The sequence below is a fragment of the Panthera uncia genome, chromosome B4 (assembly GCF_023721935.1).
Source record: "Panthera uncia isolate 11264 chromosome B4, Puncia_PCG_1.0, whole genome shotgun sequence".
NCBI lineage: Eukaryota > Metazoa > Chordata > Mammalia > Carnivora > Felidae > Panthera > Panthera uncia.
Genome location: NC_064809.1, coordinates 52,810,095 through 52,834,638, shown reverse-complemented (window position 1 = coordinate 52,834,638; position 24,544 = coordinate 52,810,095). Strand labels below are relative to the sequence as shown.

Below are 24,544 nucleotides of genomic sequence, written 5' to 3'. Positions count from 1 at the left end.
AGCATCATCTCTTTCAACTGGGATGTCATCAGCTGTACAGTCATAAAGGAAAAGTCATTCTGTGTTTGAGACCAGAAAAGGGAAGGGGGCTAGAGTGAGTGAAGGCATTTCAGGGCCCAAAGGCAATAAGATATGTCAATGGAAAGGGCTTCAGGAGAGGTTTCCTGAATTCAGAAATTTGTAGGTTCTTGTGGGAGTCATCCCCCAGCCTGGGCAGCCCAGCCCTATAACAGCACCCAGGACCCAGAGCTGGCTCTGCAGGGAGAGCTGTTCTCTGCCACCCTCTTGTGGCTTCTGAGCTCTTCACAGGTCGCTCCTGGAAAGGTTCCCTCAAGTTCTTAGGAAAGAGTCCCTCACACCCTGGTGGAAATTGTGTAACAGAGGTGATCTTTATTTGTTCAAGACCATCATTCTCAGCCATCTCCTCTTGTTTTTGGAAGCACTCAGGACCTCCTTAAGGCTGGGACTGTCTTCCTGAGATTTAACCCTCTTTGCCCTCTCAAGTTTCAAGCTCTGCTTTTGGGCAGGTGTGATGGAGAGAAGAGGCTGAGATCAGGATACGGAGTGAAGATAGCAATTTCTCTTGCTCCTTGGGTTCCATGTACAACCTCAGCTTCACAGAGTCAACAGGAGTTTTCAAAGAAATACTGTAGGAATAATTATAGTCCTGGAGAAATGGCTCTGGACCTGACCAGGCACTATGAGTCTAGACATCAGTAAATTTGAGCCAGGAGACAAGAGGCAGGGATGTTGGAGGGAGATGGCATATTTGACAGATGCTGATGGGATTCCTTATCTGCTAGCTCTGGAACCCCCTCCCACCCACCAGGCTGCCCTTGACCCTCCCCTTCTAGTGCTCAGTGCTCATTAGTGACTACCTGTCTTTGGAGAGACACCCAGGGGGCCAAGTGCGATTGGATAGGCAAGGGGGAGAGGAGGAGAGAGGGGCATCATGTTAGTGATGGAGGAGGAAGAGTTGGAATAACTGGGATTTAACCTAGGGTCCCATGATCACTGGGTGCTTGGAAAGCTTGGTAAAGGGAAACTGTCCTGGGGGCAGATACTGAATTGCTGGAGGTGAGTGAGTGAGAGTGGAAGTCAGAAGGAATAATGAAAGAGATTGAGTTCCCCTGTTTTAGGTATTTTAGGTGCTTATTGTGGGAGACCTGGTGAAATAAAATCTTTATTTTAACTTTAACAGCTTCCTATGTACAAGCAGGGTTACAGGTGCCATGAGGGGATGAAAAAGGGACACACACTTTGTTACTCTTCCCATTTTTGAAGACCAGCCCTATCTCCTTTCTGACTCATTGCCTGCATGTGCCTGTCTGAGGGGTACAAGGAGCTGCTGGCAGTTCTGGTCTAGCATGCAGAGGAAAAGCTCCCAGTCTTTCTGTTCTGCATACCCCAGGCCCCTCCTGCAAAGCACCTCCAGGGGGTCTCCCACCTCTCCTCACTCTTCTTCTCACAGAATACTCCAGACAAACAGATACCTGGCCTAGGAGGACTTTGAATGCCCTCCCAGAATTTCCAGTGGGTCCTGTGGACTGACTGGGGAGTGGACAGGGAAGCCCCAGGCCCTGACTGACCAGCACAGTAGGCATGGAGACAACCCAAATCTGGAGTCTTGGAGAATGTTCTGTGAGGAGCAGAGTGCCGCAGTCTGAGCCTGCTCTGCATCATTCCAGCCTTCCATCTCCACACAAAGGGTCACTCACTTTATCACCTCTGCACTTTCCACATCAGCTCACCTCAGGACTCAGGGCAGCACTGGAGGGGATGGGAGAGAGAAGAGGGTAAACAGATGCATCTGTCAGATGCAAGGTCATTGAGAAGGAGATGCTTGCAGCATGTGGCAGAGGGAGACATTCCTGGTGGCTGCTGGAGCCCATATTAATTTTTGGTCTGTCTGTGAAAACCAGGTAGTGGTGCTCTCAGGAGCACTCCCAGCATGGTACTGGAGGGTGAGGCCTGTATTTGCCTGAAATTCTTAGTCAAATCATACTGCCCTTAGGGAGATTACAGTCCCCTCCCTGTCAACAAATATGCAAAGTTACCTGGTGACACTCACCCAGCACAGACCAACAACTGCAAAGGACAAAGGCACATTCAGAATCAGGGCCAGCTAGTTTATCAGGGAAGGCTGCCTGGAGGAGGGGGTCAAGAGCAGGGTATAGAAGGAGAAACCCAATAGGGCATGGGATGGAGGAGGAAAAGAGGAAGAGAACTTCTCTCTGTGTTGCTTCTGAAGCAGGATGAGCAAACCATAAGCCAGAAAGGAGACAGCTTTGCTGATCTGGAACAAGTACTTGGATTGGGGAACCAGCATGAAGGGGTATAGAGAGGTGTAGATCTTACGGCCAGGCTGGGTGTTCTGAATTTGCTGGGAGAGGTTGGGACCCACTGGAGGAATCCCTGATATGTGTTAAGCAGTGAAGTGTATGCACACAATTGTCTGGAGCAGTGTGTACCCAAGTTTGCATGTCTTCTGTGTGTGTTGTGGAGGGGAGAGGGAATGTACATCCAGGTAGCTGTGTGCCCCAGGCTCTTGTCTTTCCATCTGCGTGGGTGATTGACCTGTTGGTATGTCTGAGCACCTTTACTCACTGTGTCTCCATATGATCATGTGTGAATGGTACCTAAGTTAATTTTGTGTATTTTATTTGGCTGCATGTGGTGGAGAGCAGCATATGTGCAAGGGTGTGTGTTGTGTATGTGTATGTGTGCACGTGCCTGTGTAAAAAGTGAGGCTGGCTGGGAGCCCTGACTACCCAAACATCACCTTCTGTCTCTCTCCTCCACTGGCTCCATCTGCCCTGGCTACGGTCATGACAAGGATGCAAAGAGCAAAATGGCAATGTGCTATGCACAGGGAGACCAGAAACATGGTAAACCATGAACAGACTTCTTTCGGGGGAGAAACCTGCATGAAGAATTATAGGGCCAACAGACAGACACACAGTCCTGCAGGCCCAGGCTGCTCCTCAGACATATACTTTCATCTGCATGTACACTCTCAGGCACCCAAGGCCTATCAACCACAGGACACAACAGACATTGTCTCATAACCTCCCTCTCCCTACCCCTCCTCTGAGCCCTGTGGCCCTGTCTTCCATGAACTTTAAATTCCTGCCAGGGTTTGAAGCTATGAGGCTGAGTTCAATTACTTGGACCTCAGAGCCAGTCATCAGACAATTGCTTCTTTTGCCATGGAAAGGTGTGTGTGTGTGTGTGTGTGTGTGTGTGTGTGTGTGTGCGCGCGTGCGCGCGCGTGTGTGTGTGTGAGATTATGGGTGTGCTCCCTCATTCACTTCTTCCCCAGTCCTGCAATCACCACCGGTCCCCCCTTCTCATCCTGGGTGCTGCTAACTCAGACTCACCTCTATGTCCTCTGTATCTACTCTGGGTTCCTCTATTTGCAATAGTCCCACAACTCTTCTACTCCCTCCTACTTTCCAACTTTCCCTTGGACATTATCTTTCTCCCCCATGCTTCTGCTATCACAGCATCCCAGGGGCACACTATGCGCAGTTTATCTTGCCCTTCTGCTCTGTCTACACCCACATTGGCCTTCCCTTGCATGTCCTCCTTCCACCCTCCTGCACCCTGCCTGTTGCCACCACCTCCCAATCTACGTCCCAACACTCCCTGTGTTTCTGCCTCTGTGTGTTCTTTCTTGAACTAGCCCTTTTCCCACTTGATTTCAGGTATGGTCTCTGGTTTTTGCCACCACCCTTTCCATGGGGGCTCTTCTGGCCCCTCCAGAGTTCCATTTTGGCCTGTTTCCACCTCCCCCTTCCTTTTGTGTAGCTGCAGGCATTGCCTTCTGGCTCCCAGTCTCTGCCAGGACTCCCCTGGTTGTGGGGGGCAGTGGTGAAGCAGGAGGTCCCAGGCTGAGCTGGAATCCCAGCCCTGTTCCTCCCCATGTAGCCTCTTCACCTGGACTCACTCACCTGTAAAATGTGGGAAATAAATGCAGGGGCTGCAGAAACTAATCCCTGGGACTGTAGTGAGAACTAGTGCTGTGGTAAGGATGTAACATACTCAGTACATAGTATGCAATCAATGCATATTAGCTCTTATTATTTTCCTTCCTCAGTATGCTCCCCTGTTTCCTTAGCCTGGAGTCAAAAATGTTTAGAAGAGAAGGAACTAAGTAAGAGACTCTATGAGCCAAAACCAAGTATCAGGAATTTAATATGGTTTAGCCTAACAAGTGCCCTAAGCTCTGAACACAGGAAATGCCCATGAGTGTGGACAAGAAGGGAGGGTAAGGACTGGACTGAACCACAGAACACAGAAAACCATGTGAATTGTGCACTGGATGGAGCAAATTCCAACCCAGGGAGGATGGAGGCTGCCCAAAGTCCAGCCTCCATTCATCCTGTGGTGGCACTGTTGACCACCTTCTGTCCCTGTGGTCATGGGGCTGTGTGTGCTGGGGCTGCAGAGGGTCTGGGAATCCAGCTCCTGAAATACTCTCACTTCCAGAAGGGTCTGGACTCCTGGAACTTCAGGCTTGCCTCTTCCTCTCCCCTCCCTGCATGTCAGGTACACACAGACACACACACAGACACACACACAGACACACACACACACACAAAGACACACACACACACACGCGCACACACACACACACACACACACACACACACACACACGCTCTGGGATCTCTAAAGGAAAGCACTGCCCCACTAGAGATGGATTCCCTCCAGTTGCCTGCTTCCCTGACACTAAACCTCACAGGGCAGTGTAGGCTTAGATGATGTCCTTGCTTGGGTTTCTTCCTCAGTTCCCTCCTTTCTTCTAGGGAGAAGAATCAGTGAGTCACACTCTCTACCCTCTATATGTGTGTTGGGCACTGAGGGGAGACCCAGAGGGAGGAGCAGGATCTCTGTCCTGCAGGAGCTCCTGCACCTGGGAGGATGAGGCTGAGAACCAAGACAGAAAGGCACAGAGCTCTGGGTGCTCCCTCACCAAATGTTTGTAAACTGAGTGGGTCAAGGGCAACTGGACCAGGCCCTGTGACTTAGATGATGGATGACTGTCAATGACCTAAGAAGGAATATGGAGGAAAACACAGAATTCTAGAAAATTTCCTAGGAGACAAGGAGAATGATACTCATCTAGTTAGCAAGGAGCAGGAAAATGGAGAGGAGAGGATCAGATAAGTCAGAGCTCTCAGGAAGGGCATGATCTTGAGGTAGGGAATCTGAACCTTAGATACAGATGAGGAGGAAATGTCCAGGTGTGAGTGTGTGTGTGTGTGTGTGTGTGTGTGTGTGTGTGTGTTAGGGAATGTGTGTTAGTGAGGCAGAGAGATGGAGGAAACAGGGTCAGAGTGCTTGGGCTGAGATGACCTAGATGGCCACCCCTCCAAGGATGGGATGTGACAGGGGAGCAGAGGTGGTGAGGATGTGGGGCAGCAATGTAAAAATATACCATTGTTGTAGCTCCATGGTGACCCTGGGCTAGGTAGACAAGATGCTGGGAAGCTAGGCTAATATCTCTGGCTGTGATGTGTCCTCACATGCTGTGAGGATGACTGAGCCTGGACTGCATAGGCTAGTGAGCCATGGCTGGGGGGAAACAGTGGCCAGGGCCTAGACAGGTGGGGAAGAGGCCCCTGGAGGTTAAGAGACAGAAAGAGGGAGAATACAGGGATGGGGTTAGGTAGGAGTAATGGGAAGACTGGAGGCTTTGAGAACTTTATCCTGACTATCCCCTTTACCCACACCCTCCATGGATTGAATTATGTTTTAAAGCTCAGAGATCTTCAATCAATAATCTGGTTTAGCCTTTAATCTGCAATGGTAAGGTATGATTTCCCCACTTCCCAGATGTGGGAAATTTGGCCAAGCTCTCCTGGGCAGAACATGCTTGAGAAGAACCCCAGGAGGCAGGTCTTTTGCCCACTGGGGGTCACTTCTCCCTCGCACACAAGGCCCTAAGCTTGACTGCTTCCCAGGGAAGAACCTCCAGGAGGGGTCACCACAGTGCAGTCATTTGATTCTTTGCTCTGCCCTTAACAGCTCTGTGACTTGATGCAAGTTACTTAACCTCTCCGTGCCTTAGTTTCATTATCTGTAAAATAGCAGCACTAATACCGCTTCTGTAGCCTATTATTGAGGATAACATGAGATTTATGCAAAACACCTGTATATAGTTGTAAAGATTTATGAATCTAAGTGTACTAGCCATTTTAAACCATCCTCATTCTCATCTTTGATATCTTCTCAGCTTACTCTCTTCAAGCCTGCTGAGTATATCAGCCTCTCACCTACCAAGCCTTTTATATCCCTCTGCCTCTAAATCTGACATTTCTTTCACTTTGATCTTGCTTTGTAGTCTCAGTCTCTATTTCCATCCTCCTTTCCATAGGTCCCTGAGTACTAAAAGGATCTCGCTACACTCTATTAACTTACATGGTATTTCCCCCCAAGGTTTTGTGTCTTGTGTGTCTCTGTTCCCAGAGAACAGAGCCCTGTCTTCTCTCCTCCTTTGGGATGCTTTCCTTCTCCCTGGGTGGGTTGACAGGGTAAGTCCAAAGAATGGACACTGAAAGGTGCTGGAAGGTTGAGATAAAACAGGAGAGGGAGGCCTTGGGGGATCAGACAACAAACTAGGCATCTGCATGTGGGCTCTTACCTACAGGTTGTGTAATCCTTCTTCATAATGTTTGCCATGACTGGGGAGGGAAAAAATCATCTCCCTCCTGGAGCTAGGCTTAGAGGGGAATTAGTTTCCTACTATTTGGAAAGAAACTACATTTTGTTCCCTGATTGGGACACATCATCTGGAGGTCCATTACACAAAGAAAGAAGCTGTCAAGAGATGGCTTTCTTTTTCCTGTTTGGGTTGTGTGTGTAGATGTGTATATGTGTGGGTGTTTCTCCCATTCTACCATTTACCAATCCTAACTCTAAGGGAATCCTTTCAAAAGTGTATTCTTAATTTCTTTTCCTGAAATTAAGCCCATTTCTCTAGTAGAGGAAGTTTCCGAAGTCCAGGATCTGGTTCAGTGTGTTTCATAAATGATGTGTGTCCATGGAGGTGGGGGAGGGTAAAGGGTAGAACTTGGAGAAGAAATGTAATTACTCAGCTCCTGGATTTAATTTCATGGAAGCCCTGGACATTCTGAAGTTTATTAAACTTCTAGGAGTCCATGGGGGATGGGATGGACCTGGTGGGTTTTTCTTCCATGTCTTTTCTGGAGGACTTTTCTAGAAGGTTCCCTCTGTACCCTCACTCCCCCTGCTTCTAGAGACTCCTTGGGCTCTGGTCAGATTTCTGGCCTCTGGGACCTTCAAATGTGGCTGGCAGGGACTGGAGTGGGGGAACAATTTCCCTTTAGATTGTTTAAGTTAATGTTCTTAGGTTTTCCACTGGACCTGAGAGGAGCTGGGGGAGCTAGTCTTTGCAGAGCCCCAGGAAAGCCTGGGGTGAAAAGGTAGGGTCCAACTTGCTATGCTAAGTCTTAGGTCTTCACACACTAGGCTGGTTGCTTTATCACTGTTCTCTTGAAACCTAGATTCAAGCATGTACACTGGCCCCAAGGTCTTTAATCTCTGCCTCAGTTTCTTGTTTTGTGGGTTGCATGTATATATTTGTGGGAGCCCTTTAGTGAGGAGCTACTTGAAGGCATTGATCATGACTTCTCAGAAAGTGTCTACAATGTTGAACCCAAATTAATGGACAGTCACTAGTAAGTTATTTTCCTTATACTGTGCATGGTGTGTATTTAGCTGTCAGTGCAGACACAGGAGGAGATGTGAGTGGAGAAACTAAAAGGCATACTGGGTGAAACCCATAAAGATGTGATGGGAAGAGAGACCCTCAGAGACTGAGGGAGGGAAGCCAGGAGGGAGATGGATAGAAGGAAGAGCTGATGGCAGACACTGTCCTGGAGAATCTCAGACCACAAAACATGTGGTCTAATAGGTCAGATAGACAGATGATAGGCCCACAAACAGACATATCTTCCTGACAGAGATAAAGGTAAAGGAGGCAAAGTAGGAAGGAAGAAGACAGGGCTACAAGGAGGAGGTGGGAGGGCGGAAGACAAAGAGAGAGAAGGAGGCAGGTGTGGAGCAGGAGAAGGGAGCCAGGCCAGGGAGGGGGACATATATTTGTTTTATGACCCTCTTCCATCTCACCTGGTTCCTGCTGAGCCTGGTCCCCTCTCAGGTGCTGCTGGGTGGTGGGTGTGCCCAGGAAGCTGACAGGGTGAAGTTGCTGCTATAGCAACAACCTAGGAGTCGAGTACCAACCTGGGGATCCCAGAGGCCCCTACATGGATATGAAAACTTCCTCCCTTACCCTTTCCCCCAAAATGCTGTAGTCAAAACAGACCTGAAGCACAGCTGAAATTTCTGAGAGTCAATGCAGCGTGGCACAACCAGTGCAAGGGTAGTGGGGGCCGAGGAGAAAGAGAAACAGAGGCAGACAGGAAGCCAGGCTGACAAGCTCTGGAGAAAGTGCTGGGGACAGACTGGTTAGGGATCACATGGAGAAGAGTGAGGAGAGGGTAAGGACTGGGACAATGTCTGCATTGAGAGCAAAATAAGCACCATGTAAAGTATAACAAAATAATTTACTAATGACTGTCCATTAATGTGGGGTCAACAATGTAGAAATAATTGAGCAGTCACAATCAATGCCTTCAAGCAGCCCTCCACTAAAGGGCCCCCACATATATATACATATTAAACCTATAAAAAGAGAGACCGAGGCAGAGAATGGAGACCTCTACCAAGCAGGCAGTGAATAGCACCGGGAAAAAGGGGAAGGGATTGATCTTGGGACCAAATACAAGGATAAACAGACTCTCCCTTTGTATCTGTCCTTCTTTCCCTCAAGCAGATGCGCATCTGGTAAAATCCCAGCTTGTAGCAGGGGAAGACAGCCTAGGACTTTTGGAGCAGACACAAATGAAATCCCCAGGTGCCCTTCTCCTTCTGATCTGTCATGACAGCCATCTTTCCAATTCCTGCATGTTTCCTTTGCCTCTAGAAATTTTGGCTCTGTAGTCCTGGCTGGGCCTCTCATCTACTACCAAGCATAGCACCTGGAATAAGTGAGGTAGTCAATTAGTGCCTTCGTTCCATGTCTACTGAAGATGAGTTAGGGCAGGGTCAATGTGATTTTTATATTTTTCTTAGTTGGAGGTTCTTCCTGACATCTGGAGCAATTCTTTCTGCTCCTATTTTAATGCTCTGTCTTAGTTTAGTTAGTATAGACTCTGTCCCTTTAGGAACCTGCTGCAACACTTCTCTCCCCTCCCTCCACCTCCATCCCAATCTTTAAGCAACCTAATTTAGGCTTTAATGGAATCTCAGCACTATTAAGTAGAGTCAGTGGTGCTCCTTTTTCTTTGTCTGAAGTCTTGTTGGGTCCATCACTTGTGCATTCAGCCCTCAGTCTTTAAGTAGGCCCCTCCTTCTCCATCATTGAGAAGTGTTGCTTCTTTTTGAGGATTAACATTCTGGGAATGGGGTGGCACTTTCCTTTTGTAACTGTTTCAGGGTCTTGAAAGGTCTGTGTTTTGACTGTCTAGAGCAGAAAGCTCTCTGGGCAGGGATTATATCTTTTTCTTTACTTCTTCTAGCACAATGCTCAACACATATGTGGTTAGAATATGCTATGAATGCTAAGTGATTATCTCAGGAAATCCCTCCTGGTGAAGCTTAAGCCAGTTCCCTTTTAGTCTTATTTCTGGAATGATGGGAAATATGGGTGAGGGGTAGGGATGGATGGTGCTGGTAGAGAAGACTGGTAGGAGTTTCTGGAAGAGGCTGCTGGTGGGTGCTTCTATCCTTGTTTAAAGAACTGCTGAGTAGGATCTTTAGCTGGATCTGCAACTGGCCTCCAAATCACCACAGCCTAGGCTCCACGCAGTTCCCCACACCTTCTTCCAGACAACCAGGACCTCCTGCATTCCCAGGACCCAGGAAATCCTGTTTACTTCTAAATTCACATCTTGCTGCCAAAAAGTCTCCAACAAAATCCCATTTAATCCCTCAGTCCACCTTCTTCAGCCTTTCCTACTATGCCCTTGCCCTTGCCTCCTGGGGGCCCCACCTCCTCAGTGACTCCACCTCCTGTTCACCCCAACTCCTTGAGAGCCCAGCTAAGCTTCACTCCAAGTCCTGACTCTAATGGCTAAGCTCTTACCTCTCCTTGGGTTTGGATTGCACTTTCTTCTCAGGTCTCTCTCCTCTGAGGCAGAAACAGCCAATAGGTAAGTGATTTCTCATGTTTATACAGTTGGCAAGAAAACTAAGAGCAAGAGAGGAAGAAGGCTGAACTCGGGGTGTGGCTGGCTGTTTAGCCCTGTGGGGGTTGATCAGAGTGTCTTTCATGACACCAGAACTAGACTTTGGATTGGAAGTTGCAGACCAGAGGCCTTGGGAGTTTGGGAAAGGCAGGTAGATTTGCTGGGGTCAGAGTGATTTGGAGGCCTACACTCTGTTCTCCTCCAGACCAGAAATATTCTCAGGTCTGCTGAGGAAAATATTCCTCAGGGGAGGTTATTCTTTGGCGTTTTCTCTCCAGAGTCTTTCTCACCTCTTTGCCCTTCCCTCCTTCCTGGCCTTTCCTTTCTGACCTGTAGCAGAGCTTGCCCTATTCAGCTTTGTCTTTCCCACAGGGCCCAGCACATAGTATGCTTAGACATGTTCTTTGAACGAATGAAGGTTCTTCCACCTGGCTCTGCTGCCTCACTTTCTCATGGAAATTCTGAAAGTCTCTATATCATATCTTCTTAGGGAGGACATTGGTGTGGACTCTGCAGAATAGCAGGTCCAGTTTGATAAGGTGGTCCACCATCACCAGAAAGGATTTGAGGGTCTTCCTCCTCCATGCTGAAGGAGCTAGATATCTATTTTTACAGCTGCAAAGGTAACTCCCTGCCTCTTGTATCTAATTTTAAAAAGTTGTGGTGGGGATTGATTATAGGCCAGATCAGGCTATAGGCGGCAAGATTACCAAGTTCCCCTAGGGTGTGGCTGCCTAGTGGTCTTTAAAACACTGGGTCTCCAACAGGCAGTTTGCTGTTATCATGAAACATATTTGCAACTCTTTAATTCGAAGGCCTTTGGAGTCTTCAACTGTTCTCCAACCCCACACCTCCCCACCACCAAGTACACTGTGGGCTGTACCCCAACACCAAAAGCCCAGACAACATTTATCCATGTGCAACACATGTTTTGTTGATTATATGTGTCAAATGTTTATTTCTAGGTTGTCTTCCTCTTGCCCTTTAGCCACTGTTTCACAACTCCTCTTCATTGTCAGTTGATACATGTTATGTGCTTCAAGAGGGCACATTCATTTTAACCTTAGTTTAAGCAAAATCATGTGGAAGGTCCAATTTCCTTCACCAAGTATATTCCAAATTGATAAAAAATTATTTTTACAAGACATTATTTTGGTTTATCCACATCCCTTTTCTCTTTTATTATTACATAAATCCCAAAGCAGACTGGAGATTAGAAACAATTAGGGAAGAGGGATAAAGAGTATCCCTTAAAAACTGGTAGCAGAAGCTGGTTGTTTTAGATTCTACTGCCTGAACTTAGGTGAGGCAGACAGATCTTGGTGGAGTAGTCATATTGATCAGTATTTGGATAAAAACTCAGGACTTTGAGGCATGATAAAATTTTCATTTGACTCAGAGGATCTGATGTCTTTCCTACAAAACAACAACAACAACAACAACAACAACAACAACAACAACAACAGTTAACTTTCCAGGGAGATGGTGGCGGTGTGGAGCAGCTACCTAGGGCTGTGAGAGGAACCAAGCACAGTCTGCTGAGAGAGAACAGAGAGAAAGAGACAGCTGAGTCCTTACACAGGAGGACAGAAGGACACACTTAAAGGTATGAAGGGAAGATAACCAGAGAGATAGTTGGCCTTTCTTAAGCCACTTTGTGTGCAGTGTGTTACTGAAGGTGTATATTGGGAGGAAGTACATGGAAGACGGAGCCATGGGTTCTGACCACTCACAAATGCTAGTAAATGTCGAGAGAGAGTATACTGATGGATGGGACACTGGATGTATTTCTAGATTCTTAGCTTAAAAGAAACAAAGAATTTGGCAGGGAAAGAAAAGCTGTTTAGTAAGACTTGGAAAAAAATAATGTGGATCACTGATCATTATAGACAAGGGCCATCATACATTACAGTTGTGGACTGGAAAATAAGGTGGACAGGCACATAGATTTCCTTCTACTGCTTTCTCCTGAGGACTTTTATTAGGTGTTCTGACAGAATTTGGGATTGGGAAAAGTGTGTAGATAATCATAGGGGGAAGTAGAGAAGAAATAGATTTTCACTGCTGACATCAATGTGTCACCTGTAAATGTGTCAAATCTTGAATGAGAGACATTGCAGTTAACTTTGTCTTCTCTGTAGTTTTCCCAGAGGGACTAAGAAAAAATGCCTTGTTCATAACCATCCCAGAATGATACTGAAAAATATGGAGTCTACACATCGTCCAAAGAAACCCTGGCTATCTGACTGTTTACCCAAATAGTGGTGCAATGATACTAGTGTGGTGTTTGTATGTAGCAGGGACTCCGTAGGTATTATGGGAGGAAGCAAAAATGTTTTGGTCTACATGTATATAGATTTTGGGCTAAATTTGTGTGGATGGATTTGGTTTACATACAGTTGGTCTGCATGTTTGTGCGTGTTTGTCTGCATCAGGATGCATTTCACTGACTTGGAAATCAGCCTCTGCCAGTCTGGGATGGGAGTTGAGAGGTGTAGGGCTGGGGGTGGTAGGGTAGGTAAGTGAGTTGAAGGAGGTGGTTGTTTCCTGAGCAGACAGTTTCGGGACAGCCATTCCTTCAAGTTCAAGTCTTCTTTGAACCTAGAAATATTCACTTGCAGAATAAGGTTTCTAGCCTCATTGAGAAAGCACATGATAACCTAAGGAGTTTTTATTTTAGAAAGGGAGACAAAGGCTTCTTCCCGGTAATATGCAAACAGAATACAGTACAATGTAAGACCATATATGGGAGGATGCCTGTTAAATGATCCATTTGGTGAGGTTGTTCTCGGAAGACACCTGGGAAGTAAGTTTGGATATTTATTTTCTTTAGTATGAGCCGAATTAGGGTACTTCAGCTTTGTTTCCAATGTTTCCAAGAAGCTAGCTGACCTTTACTTTTCTTTCCTCAGGGAAGAAGTTACACATTTATTACTACTGCAGGGGTTTTTCTCCTCTTTCCTTTTCCCCACAGACCAAGACTGAGAACTTTATTATTATTATTATTATTATTATTATTATTATTCTTTAGTATCTAGATCAGTACTAATTATCTGTAGCAAATATTGTACTGGATATGTCTAGTTGGTAAAACTGGATTTACTGGTTTAAGGTGTGGTAGAGTTTATTTTGTGTTTTTGGTGGGGGCATGAAAGGACTGTCTAAAAGAGACTCTATTTATTGGATCATACCCCAAGCTGAAGATGTAGCCTGAACTGATGTTTTCTTGTCAAACAGTTATCCACAATGCCAAGATGGGCTAATTCCCCACTCTTGCATGTGGCGTTATCAGGCTGACCCACACTGCACAGAAGATAATCCTTATTCTCACCACACTGGAAAATGATGTCTTTACTACTCTTACTTTCCATCAATTATGAGTTCATCTGAGATCTTGACATGTCTTTGCCTTGACTATTGACTTCTAATTTAGAAATATCCTTCTTGTTTCATAGTTTATGTATCTTTATTTTATTGGCTGATGGGGATGTATTCATGAAATACCCTAAATGTTAAATTCCCAGAGAGGAATTATCTATTTATCATCATTGTCTTGCACTGTGTATAACTGAGTGTATGATGATTTGGGGGTAATTGTGGTGGTGTTGATAATTTAGGGGGAAGAAAAATGTTGCTTTTGCTTGAGTTCTTTTGCACAAAGAATCAGTGTGGAGCCTGAGTTTTGTAATTTGGAATTTGCCTTTGTATTCATTTATACTTAGTTGAAATCTGATCTTTAATAGATTGAATCCAGTCTTTCTTAATTAGAAATATGTTTTTTTTGTTTGTTTCTACTTGAGGGACCATCCAATTTCTCATTTTTTACCCAACCCAAAGTACTAGTTATTTATAGACAGCACAGGAAAATGGTAGCAAATACAGAAAATTCTTTTCTCTGGGAGCTTAAGATATAAGATCATTTCATGGTCCTATCCTCCTAAACCAAGTGAAATACTAGTCTATCTTCATTCAGTCAATTGACCATTCCTCCTTTCTGCAAGCTAGCCTTAAATGTAGTTATTGGATTTTGAGTATCCTGTCATGTTCCTTACTGCTAAAGCATTAAGTGACTTATTTTCCAAATAAAGTAAAGCATTAAGTAACAACACACCTCATTGTCCACCGTTCAGTTGTCACATATCAAGGGGATAACACTGGAGCAAATCATAAATGTCACTTTACCTCAGTAAACTCAGGTTACTTACTTTGTACTTTCACTGTCTTGTGGTGATAGATATCTCCAAACTGGGCTGTAAATGGTGGGGTACTTCCTTGGTTGTGATGAGTTACTTCTTTATACCTCAGGCTTCAGGTGGGGAAAGAAAGACAAGCTGAGTATCATCAGGCAGAAGCTCTTCTCCTCTGCTCCACCTCATAACCTACTATTCCTGCCATCTCCCCTAACTGGGTGTCCACCAAGGCAAAATTCTAGGTCAGCGAGTTATTCCACTGGGTATTAATGAGGGGAGAGCAGGAGACAAGGAAAGCATACTGGAAATATCAGTTATGTATCTGCAGATGTGACCAGACAAATTAGCAGAAGGAGGGTCATGTTGGACAGAGTTGGGATAGAGTAAGTTCTATTCAAGAAAGGGCAATCTGTGTGAGGGCTGATGTTAATGTCCTGTGTATGGAAAGACGTGTCTTAATTCATGCAGGAGCCACAGAAAAGCTAATAGTAAGACTAAGTGGTAGAAGAACAGTGAAAAGAAAGCCTTGGAAATATAATATTAGAAGTTTATATTTAATAGAGGGCAGGAAACAACTGGTCTGTCTGTGAGTGTGTGGGGGTGTGGGGGTGTCTTTTTAAGAGTTGACAAAAAGTGTCATTTTCCAGAAGGAGGGTAGAGAGTACTCACACTTCAGTTATCTGGTACAGTGTAGTGGTTGTGAAGAATGTGATTTAGGCTTTATCCTGCTTCAAGGGCAGCTTGAATGTCTACTGAGTGAATATGAGTGAGAGATGAGAGGATCTCATTGTTTAGAGTTACCCATTTTATGGATCAGGATGGTGGAACAGGGAGTATGGCAGGAGGCTGGCCCTTGATATGCTATATTTGCAATGCGTAGAAACACACTAAATAGAGGTCTAGAATGGACAAGGTGCAAAATGTCTAAGTGATTTCATGTCACCTCAATTGAACAGAAGGCTAGAGTGGTGATCCCAAAATATCAGTAACCAATGATTCAGCTGCAATTTCTTAGACTTGTTCCAAGTTTGTATGTAGTTTCCCTGAATAAAGTCAGGGTCCTTAAAGGCTGCTCTGTCAATCCTCTTCTTCTGCACATATTTGGGGTTTGCTTCCTTAGAAACTACAACAGAAAGACAATCCTCTATCTTCTCTGTTGATCATCCTATACTAATAGTATGTTTATAATACCAATATTCTTTTTCCAAGTCCATATTTCTTAATAAGTTTTAAAAATAATGATGAGGGCCAAAAAATGGATAAAGAAGTCTGTAATGACACCTGATTTCCACTGGTTTTGTGCTTATTTCCATGGGTGATTAATAAATTTTTGTTTTCAGTTTTTTAATGTTTTTTACTTATTTTTGAGAGGGAGAGAGAGAGAATGAGCAGTGGAGGGACAGAGAGACGGGGGTGGGGGCACACAGAATTCAAAGCAGACTCCAGACTCTGAGCTATCAGCACAGATCCCAACTCAGGGCTTGAACCCACGAACCTTGAGATCAAGACCTGAGCCAGAATCGGATGCTTAACCAACCGAGCCACCTAGGTGCCTGGATGATTAATAAATATTAACAACTCTATAGATGCTGTGAGCTCAGGGCTGATCACAGACATGGGTCACAATGGGGAACACTAATGCCCAGGAAGGTGTCTTATATTTGGCATCTAGGGGTCTACTATACTATATTTTACTAGAAGCCAAGCAAAAGGGGATGAGCTAAAGTTCTGGGCAGGAATTACACTTAGCTGTAAAATCATATCTGGGAACTATTGGAATGGCTACGGGGATGCTTTGGAATCTTTCTTGGCATCTAAAAGGATAGTGTGGAGACACTTTGGCCCTAGATTAGGTTTGGAGTTTATCATGACATTGTTCAGATAGAGCTTTGAGGTTTAATGACCCCAGTACTTCTAGCTCTGGCCCATCAGTATGTATTTGGGAGGAAAGGGAAAACATCAGCAGGTTTCTTAGGCACAAAGATAAGAACTAGCTCAAATATTCCTTAAATAGCCACACCCTAGAGTCTTGACTCTTTGTGGAGATAGGGTGCTGCAGTAGAGAAACAAGGTCTTTGAAGTAACAAAGAACCAAGTTCAAATTCCAGCTCTTCTTTGGACTGGTTATATGAGCTTGGGACAATTGTCTAGCCACTCAGTCTGTAAAGTGGAATAATAATACTTATTTCATTGGGTTGTTATGGAGGTTAAATGAAATAACATCTATGCATCACTTGCAGCTCAACAACTTCTGGCTCACTTTCACCACTCTCTCCATGTATCCCTAAATCTTACACATTTACCTGGTACCCCTATTTGCCCGATACCATTGTTCTCTGCCTCCAGCCTCTGCAGATGTTTCCCAGCACCTCTAGGGTTCATAACTGTGCTAACATGAGCCAAGGTTGTGATTTCTTTCCAAACATTTTTGCTTGGTGACAATTTTGACTGTAAATCAAAGACAAGGGAATTCTGTCTTCCTGCCCAATCCTCTGATCTAAAGTTCCTGTTTGGGGGCTAGATCATTCTGGATGGGGTTTTGTTCCAACCAAGTGATGGCAAGCTTGTTTATAAAGGGCAAGAAAGTAAGGTAAGAGAGTAAGAGAGGGTAAGAGAGTCCATAACCTTTACTATTGTGATATTCTTATTTTTCTCCTTCCATTTTTGTTTGACAATTATCAACCCTACAGAAAGTTGTAAGAATAATATAATTAACACCCATTATCTTTCACCAAGATTGACCAGTTGTTAATATTTTGCCACATTTGCTTATTTTCTCCAATGTTTGTATGTGTGCACATGTGCATGTATACATGATATATGATCCATATCCAAAGTTTACAACTTGTCCAATTTTTTTATAGTAAAATGTTTTTACCTAATCCAGCTGCAGTCCCAGGTTCTGCATTGCATTTTATTGTCATGCCTCTTTATTCTCCTTTAAATTGCAACAGTTCCTCATACTGTCATTCCTGACATGGACAATTTTGATATTCAGCAGGAATATTGTATAAGAACATTGTTAATAACAATGAGTGCCATGTAGGCAGGGAAATGTCTTCTTCCTCCATATTGTGTTGGTACCATCAAACATTAGGACAGGTATTTAAAGGGTGTTTAACTATTTTTGAATGATCAAATAAATGAGTGACCTAAAATTTTCACTGTCACTTAGATCTATTATTTTTATACTTGAGGAGAGGAGGAAGAACAGCCTTCTCCTATATCTGAGTCCCATTTTTATTATACATGTTTGAAGGCTTAAAGGTAACCCAGTACATCTGTAATGATCCAACAGAGAAGGGAAATGAGATTGGGACTGTGGCATAGGCAAACTGTGGAGTCTCTTTACCCTGGGGGCGGGTAGTGATCATAATGAGTTGAGAGTGGATGATGAATAAGGTCGTTGTCAACTGAAAAGAAACATAGCACACAGGACCTAGGAGTACATAGCCTGTTTCCTTGATGAGAGAAATTATTTATTACATTTCTACAATATACTTCCCTCTATACTATACTTCTTACTTCCCCTGCCCCCATTTGAATCATAAGAATGTCATAGTGAAAATTGATTCCAGTCTCTCCTCCTTTCCCAGCATGGACAATCCCATAATTCTCTCCTTCTCTACCATCAATCTCCCCACTACCAACACACAAGTTTATATTTTCTAACATTTATAAATGGTGCTTTGGCAGCCATTCTCTCCAGATTATTTGTTGTTGAGAAGCTGTATACCTATTTGGACTTCTCATTGGGATATAGAAGCTTTCATCCTTGTGGCCCAGAGCTAGTGAGGTCATGGGAGGTACTCTTTGCTTCTTTGAAATGTGGTTTCAGGTTTCTCTTTGGGGCCTTCTCTCTCTCCACAAATGCATCTCAGACTTTTTTGACAGTCCTTCCTGAGGCATCTTGGGCTTTGGACTGGATCCATCTATTTAATTTTGCAAGGCTTGTGAGTATCTGATGCATATGGTTCCTGCTCCCCTTTCTGAGTCTTGCTACCCCTGTCTTTGAAGTCCTAATTTCACCAGATTCCAGATCCACAATAATGGTGGGAATAACCTGAAATAGTGAATGACACTAACATAAATTTTGTTTGATTTTTAAGTGATGGGGTCCTGCCTAGAGATAATCCAGAAAGCAGAAAGTGAACAGCTTCAGTGAAAGCAATCCATCATGTTACTGCCCCATGGGTGGCCATATGGCATGTCTGCTTTGGTGTCTAAGAGGGAAGCAGAGGCAAGAACACATCTTGTTCAGCCCTCAATGTGTTACCAGAAACAACAAAGATCTGTTGAGAACTCCACAAAACTTCCCTCCACGTCTTGTCTTCAAACTCTGGAGGAGGTTTTTCCTTGGTTTTAAAACCCAATACTTAGCTCACAGAACATGAAAATCAGTAGGCAGCATGTGACACTATCTGTTCCCATCACACCCAGAGTAACAGCCAAAGTCCTCACAGTGACTCTCAGACCCTATATGAAGGATCTGACTTCCTGCTCTCTCTCTGACCTCATCCCCTACTGCTTCCCCCTCACTTGACTCTGTCCTGGCCCCACAGGCCTCCTTGTTATTTCTCAAAAATAGCCACTTAGTACCACCTTATACCCATTAGGATGGCTACTAGCCCAAAGGATAACGAGTGCTGGGGAAGATGTGGAAAAATTGGGACACTTGTGCATTACTGGTGAGAATGTAAAATAGAACAGTCGCTGTGGAAAACAGTATTGTGATTTCTCAAAAAATTACCTATACAATTACCATATGATCCAGCATTCCACTTCTGGGTATATATCCCAAGGAATTGAAAGCAGGGACTCAAAAAGATATTTGTACACCCGTATTCATAACAGCCTTATTCTCAATAGTTAAAGGTGACACAAATCACATGCCCACCAGTGGATGGATAGATAAACAAGATGTAGGATATACACACAATGGAATCTTATTCAGCCTGAAGAGGAAGGACATTCTGATATGAGCTACAACATGAAGATATTGTGCTAAATGAAATAACCCGGTCACAAAAGAGCAATATTATATAATTCTACTCATAGGAGGTACCTGTAGTAGTCAAATTAATAGAGACAGAAAGTAGAATGTTGGTTGCCAGGGGCTGTGGGGAGGGAAGAATGGGGAGTTTAATGGGTACAGAGTTTCAGCTAAGGAAGATGAACAAGTTCTGGAGATGGATGGTGGTGATGGTTGCACAACAGTGTGAAGGTGAGGCTCTCTTGGATCCCCATTTTATAATGACAACACCCACTCTGAGCACATCATAACCTTTTCTTGCTTCCCTTTTCTCTGCAACACTGATTGCAAATATAACACAATATATATTCATATTACTTATCTATTTATTGTTTGCTTCCTACTGCAGGAATGTAAGCAACTTGAGGTGAAGGATGTTTGTGTTTTAAGGAGGATGGGAGAATTTACATACTTTGGGATCAGAAATAAGCTGTGCTTAGATACAGAGGGATTGATATAATCTCTGGAGATGTTGAATTTAAAGTCCACTTCTCTGAAACTTTGAGAACTTGAAAATAATTATTTAACAGTCTCAGTATCCTTCCTCACAGGTCTTCATCAAACTTGTAACAAAATAGCTGGTATCCAAAATATCTTTGTATGTATTTGGGAGAAGCCACAAGGCCAACTTCCTGATTGGCAGGAGTGTTAACACCCAACCATGGGAAAGAACCAGTGGAACTTACTGCACTGGAAAAATGTTTTGAAAAGGAAAGGTACAGAGTGAGGGCAGTACCCTTCTAGAGACAGAGGAATAAGCACAGTGACCCTCCAGGACAAAGGAAAGTGGGTGGGGCTGGCTGGAAAAGCAAGAGGGCCTTAATTTAGTGGGTGAATATTAGATTTGATGGGAGTTTTTCTGGGATGGGACTTTGTTTTGGAATTTGGAAGGAGTTCAGAGACCAAGAAAGGCAGGGAGGACTGAGTAAATGGGGAGCTAGGGGCATTATGGAATTCAAAGAAGCTGGCTTTATTTTTTCTGGCCTCTCTCTGCATTTCTCTAAGAATCTTTCCTGAGATAACACCTCCTTTGGGAGAGACTGTTTCCTAGTGAAATCGACATTCACAGACCCAAGACCCTCATTAGGAAATATCCGAAGGAAACACTGTTGGAATAGATGATGCATGATCTGGTCTCCTGTTTCTACCTGGGACTGGCTCTTTCTCTCTTTCCAATGGAAAATAAAATCCTACTTCTAGGAATCTCAAGATATAGTAGTCAATCAATCAATCAATAAATTCATTTTATCTGTCAAATTCCTCTTTTAGTTGCTTGGTACAATTATGAATAGATCCTTGTCCTGGGTAGTGAGAGTTGAAGGTGGATCCTGGTGCTGCTCTCTGGCAGTTTTTAGACTATAAAGAAATTTAAGTGTCACACTCAGGACACCAGCAGGTAGAAATGGAAAATTAGTTTTAACTGAGCATCATGATTGGCTGTAAGTGCTGATGGGAGGGGCAGAAGGTTGGAGACGGGTATCAGTCAGGATGGCTTAAGAAAGGCTTCCTAGACACAAGGGGTAAAGTTGTAGATTAATGTTGAAAAGAGCTAGAGCATCAAGACTGGACAGAAAGGAGTGAGGAAGACGTCCCTGGAAGGGAGGGTACTTACTCAGGTGAGGGCTCATTTCAGGAAGGGTAAGTCAGGATATAAGAAGCTGAATTAGGAAAGAGGTGGTAGTCCTGAGGGTAGGGGGAGAATTAGGGGGCGGTCTCTGACAGCTTAGTCAGAGAGTCTGAACTGAATATAAACTATTGAAATAATCATAGATTATTGCACGGAGAGAGGGCATTTCTGAACATGATGTTTGAAGACGATGTTTCTCTGTGTTATTATAAGCTGTATTTGTGGTAGTCTTTCTCATGATTCCCAATCATAGGTTTGCTTTCTCTTCTATAGGTTTGCTTGTTCATTTGTTTGTTCTGTCTGCTTTTATTGGAGTCATAAAACATGATTATCTACTCCCAGATATTTTGTTCTCTGGGTTGCTTCTCTAGTATCTTCATACTTGATCTGTAGCCCCCTGTCTCTCTTTAGTAAATATGGAAAAAGCACAAGGACCACTCTGCACAACACATTTGAAGGGAAAAAAAATTATCAAAAGCATTACCCATCTACACCCCTGCCATGCAGATGGTCCTCCTCTGGGATTCCTACTCATGATCCATGGATGGACTTCAGAAGAGTGTAGGACATTTTTTTGAGGTGACCAACCTCAGAGGGGCCTGTGATTCAATAAATGTCAATAACTACTGTTGTGTCTTTGTTGGGAGGTTGGTGGCTGGAGACAGGTCCCCAGAGAGAGAAACGTGGTACAAGCATCCTTAGTGACCAATAAGGAGCCTCCAGAAACAATTGAAGGAGCTGAAGGAGAAAGAGGAATCGGGAAAAGGGAAAAGTGTTTGGAGAGAATTGGTAGGAGGGGTGCTGGATACCCTTTATTCTCCACCCTCTTTCTAGCAGGCATTTCTTCTCTGTATTCTCCATGTTCTGATGATTATAGGATCCAGTTGCCCTTCATTTTAAATCTATTGAGTGCCCACCATTTTCAGACTCTGAACCAGGTCCTCTCACAACATCACCTCATGCAATTCTTTTGTTCAACCTGAAGTGCACAGAGTGGAGTCAACCCCTCCCTCAGTCATGGACTCTTAGCACCATCGCCCCCTGTCAGGCACTGTATCAATGCATTTTATTTTCCCCTTTCATCCTGATCTCTAATCTCATTTCCTCTCTTCACTGGAGACACATGCTTTAGTGTATCCAATGAATGCTCCTCCAATCCATGCTCTATACATTTATTTAGATACATTCATCCACACAATGAATTCAGAGTGGTGATTATGTGTCAGGCTCAGTTGTAAGTGCAGAGAATACAGCCAGGAGCAAAATAATAATAATAAAAAGTTCCTGCTTTCATGGAGCTTATATTCTTTTGCAGTGAGATAATCATGAACAAATAAATAGGTAAAATTTATAGTATGTTAAATAGGGATAAGTGATGGGGGGGGGGTAAGGTACATTGTGAAGTTTTTTATGTGGTGATTAAGGAAGGCATTGCTACACAGTTTTGTGCTATTTCATGAAATGCCATTAAGGAAGCAACCATGTGGATATCTGGGCCAGAAGTGGTACAGTTATAGGAGACAACTAGTGTAAAGGCCCTAAGGTGAGGGCTTGCCTGGTATGTTAGGAAACCAGAATTCTTAGGAGGCCAGTAGCGTGAGGAAAATGGGAAGAGAGAGAGAAACAGAGGCTGAGAAGTAGCTGGGTCAGTGACAAATACTCTAGGACTTTGTAGGCCATTGTAAGTACAGACTTTGGCTCCCACTCTGAATAAAAAGGGAAACCAATGAAAGCTTTTGAGCAGAGAAATAATGTGACATTTTTAATATGTATATATATGTATGTATACATACATATGTATGTATGTATGTATACATACATATGTATGTATATATATGTATCCTTGACAAATATACACATTTTTTGGCTGTTCTTTAAATTTACATAAGTGATATTGTGCTATACACTTCATCCTGCTTTTGCTTTTGCTTCCTAACACTCTTTTTGAGATATACCCATGTTGCTGTATGTAAATCTACTGTATGATTTCTGACTGCTGTGTAGTATTTCATTGTGCACACACAGCACATTTTACTTATGTATCCCTCTAGTAACAGATGCTGGCATAGCTTCCAACTCCCTGCTACCACAAACAGTCCTGCATTGAACGTGTTCATATTGGCTTCCTTATAGACTCAGGAGAGAGGTTCCTTTGGGTGTTACCTTGTAGAGGGATTGTGTGTGTGTGTGGGTGGGGGGGGTGTACATTCTTAATTCCGCTAAGATTGTGCTTCAGGATGGTGGCCCAGTTACACTCCCACCAGGAGTACATGATAGTTTGTATCTTCTCATGGAATTCTCATTTTGATCCAGTAAGGGAAGTGAAGTAAGGGTTCTTGTGGATGAGGAAATCTGGGTTTAGAGGGATTAAGCAGAAGAGATTATATAGTCAAGCAGAAGAAACAAGGCTCAAATCCAAAGATTTGACATAATGTTAATTGCTCTTACCTCTATAGTACTCAGCCCTGCCTCTCCCAGAAATGAGATGCGGCATCTGTAAGCAAGGATGATATTATTATTATTATTATTATTATTATTATTATTTTCAACTCCTTCATTTTTTGATGCCTGGTATAACTCAGTAAGCCTAGATCCCCCACGTGTTTAGCACCAGCATGTATGAGTGTGTCTAATTAGAGTCCTTTGAGGTTCAAGGCAAAATATATAGAATAAAACATTTATTTTTTTCCTTTTATTTATACTGTTTTCATATATATAAGTTTAAATTTTAAATCTTAAGTCTTTCCACATCTCCTTTGTGGTTTCTCTATTCCAAATAATTCTTTTTTTAAATATAACTTCTTATCATATTGGTTTCCATACAACACCCAGTGCTCATCCCAACAGATGTTCTCCTTAATGCCCATCACCCACTTTCCCCTCTCCCCCACCCCCCATCAACCCTCAGTTTGTTCTCAGTATTTAAGAGTCACTTATGGTTTGCCTCCTTCCCTCTCTGTAACTTTTTTCCCCCTTCTCCTCCCCCATGATCTTCTGTTATATTTCTCAGGATCCACATATGAGTGAAAACATATGGTATCTGTCTTTCTCTGCCTGACTTATTTCACTTAGCATAATACTATCCAGTTCCAGCCACATTAATACAAATGGCCATATTTCATTCTTTCTCATTGCCAAGTAGTATTCCATTGTATATATAAACCACATCTTCTTTATCCATTCGTCAGCTACTCCACACATCTCCAAAGGCAGGCAAATTAAAAGCAAACATGAACTATTGGGACCTCATCGAGATAAAAAGCTTCTGCTCTGCAAAAGAATAAAACTTGTAATTGTCTCATGACAGCTAGCTCACAGGCTTGAGTTGTAGTGGGTGATTTTGAGGCTATATATCTATAAAGACTAATTGATTTTCAAAGTTTGGAAGCTTTGGGTCAGATTTCCATATTAAACATTAG

The 24,544-nt window shown here is 43.6% G+C and overlaps 2 protein-coding genes and 1 pseudogene across 3 annotated transcripts in view; all 3 read left to right on the top strand.

Moving 5' to 3' along the window:
* The window catches only part of LOC125920141 (cationic amino acid transporter 3-like), a 73,017-nt gene that overhangs the window by 22,234 nt on the left and 26,239 nt on the right, over positions 1 to 24,544 (top strand). The window contains exon 4 of one of the 2 annotated variants that reach the window (XR_007456969.1): positions 11,676 to 11,755. The exons of the other annotated variant lie outside the window; for it this stretch is intronic. The gene's annotated coding sequence lies outside the window, so the exon portion shown is untranslated. Of the gene's footprint in view, positions 1 to 11,675; positions 11,756 to 24,544 lie in introns of those variants that run through there. 2 annotated transcript variants of the gene reach the window in all.
* LOC125920134 (cationic amino acid transporter 3-like) overlaps positions 1 to 24,544 on the top strand; it is a 243,503-nt gene that overhangs the window by 213,648 nt on the left and 5,311 nt on the right.
* The window catches only part of LOC125919819 (cationic amino acid transporter 3-like), a 78,175-nt pseudogene continuing 63,384 nt past the window's right edge, over positions 9,754 to 24,544 (top strand).